The sequence below is a fragment of the Elephantulus edwardii genome, unplaced genomic scaffold, assembly GCF_000299155.1.
Source record: "Elephantulus edwardii isolate Elephantulus edwardi_28Jun2011 unplaced genomic scaffold, EleEdw1.0 scaffold00045, whole genome shotgun sequence".
Classification (NCBI taxonomy): Eukaryota; Metazoa; Chordata; class Mammalia; order Macroscelidea; family Macroscelididae; genus Elephantulus; species Elephantulus edwardii.
Window position 1 is genome coordinate 14,029,743 of NW_006399795.1, and position 2,025 is coordinate 14,031,767.

Below are 2,025 nucleotides of genomic sequence, written 5' to 3' on the forward strand. Positions count from 1 at the left end.
GCTGTGACTTCTGAGATTTCAAAGTGTGGGACCAGGATTTCTGGGGTTTCTGAGGGTGGGGGCTACAATTTCTTGGGTGTCAGAGCCAAATATCTGTCAAGTTGGTTCTTAAGTGGAGACTGTGATTAAGATGCCCTGGTGCTTGGAGTGAAGGGGGCAGGGCTGCTGTGACTGAGGGGGCAGAAGAATGCATGGGGACTGCCAGGGCTCAGTGAGTGGGGTCACCACTCTGCTAGACAAGGAGAATGGGCTTGTCCAAACTCCAGGGAGCAGAGAAGCCATTCCATTGGGTCCAGAAGGCAGAGCTGAAGGCCAGGATCGAGGGACAGTCACCCAGAACTCAGAGTTCATATGCAACATCTAGAGTCTTGCCTAGATTTAGGCATTATATGTAGGACAACAGCCCAGAATAAGAGGCACATTGCAAAGAGGACTGGGGGGGAGTGGGAGGAGGAAGGTAATTGTGCAACAATGAATGAATATTACACACACACACACACACACACACACGTGAACTGGGAGAGGGACAATGGAGACAGTGAGGGGGTAAAAATGTACAACCATAAATGAATGAAAATCTAACTTTTCTGTAAACTTGTTAAAATCATAATGAAAATAAAAATTTTTATAAAGAAAAGATTAAAAAAACCCTAACAAAACAAAAACCGTTGCCTATGGCCTCAGGGAATGTTGCTGTTAGGTGCCATTGAGTTGAGTATGACTCATAGCAATCCTATAAACAGCAGATCTGAACCCCATCCTATCCTGTGCCAGCCTCACACTTCCTGACACACTAGAGCCCATTGCAGCAGTCATCACGTCAATCCACCTTCTTGAAGGTCTTTTCTCTCTTTCGCCAACCTTCTACCTTTCTGAGCATCACGTCCCTCTCCAAGGAATAGCCCCTCCTAGAAACATGCCTGCAGTATGTGAGGTGAAGCTTTATCATCTTTGCCTCCAAGAACCACTGCAGCTGCACTTTCTCCAAGACACATCTGTTCTTTTGGAAGTCCGTGGGATGTTCAGTGTTATTCTCCAACACCACAGCTCAAAGGCATCAGGTATCAATTCTTCTGTCATCCTTATTCATTGTCCAGCTCTCAGATGCATAGCAATGATAGGATAGACTATGGCCTGAATCCGACACATCTTTTTTCTCAACTGACATCATTGCTCCTAAATAATTTGGAGAGGTCCTTGACTGCAGACTTTCCCAGAACAACACATCTCCTGATTTTCTGACTGCTAGTACCAAAGGCCTGGGAGGAGATTGTCTATGAGTCTCCCATGGAGCAGCTGGCAGATTCGAACTGTGTGCGTTTGGGATGGCAGGCCAGCTTCTTACCACTAGATTAAGGTGTGCCTCATCCGGGCCATGGTTTTCACAATTACTTGCTATGCATCAGAGAGCTGAACAATGACTAAGAAGAATGGATACCTTTGAGTTGTGGTACTGGAGAACAGTGTTGAACATACCATGGACTCCAGGAGAACAAACAGGTCTGTCCTGGAAAGAGTAAACTCAAACTTCTCCCTGGAGGCAAGGATTTTGAAGCTCTGTCTCACATACTTTGGGCACGTGGCAAGGAGGGACCAGTCCTTGGAAAAGGACATCACAGCATGTTTGGAAGAATAGAGGGACAGAGCAGGAGAGAAAGACCCAAGATGAGATGAATTGACTGGAGAAATGGGGTTAGGTCTGTTTGAGATGGTGAGACTGACTCAGGATAGGGGAGAATTGTTGTTGTTGTTGTTATGTGCAGTAGAGTCTCTTGTGACTCGTACAACAACCCTAAACCTTGCTCTATATTGTGCCAGTCGTACTGCCTCTGACACACCCATCCCGATTACCCCAGTCACTGAATCAATCCACCTCACAGAGGGTCTTCCCCTCCTGGGCTGTCCCTCCACCCTCCCAAGCATGATGTCCCTCTCCAAGGACCGGTACCTCCTTAAAACATGTCTAAAGTATGTCAGACGAAGCCCCAGAATCCTTGTTTCCAAGGAGCAGCCCAGTTTAACCCT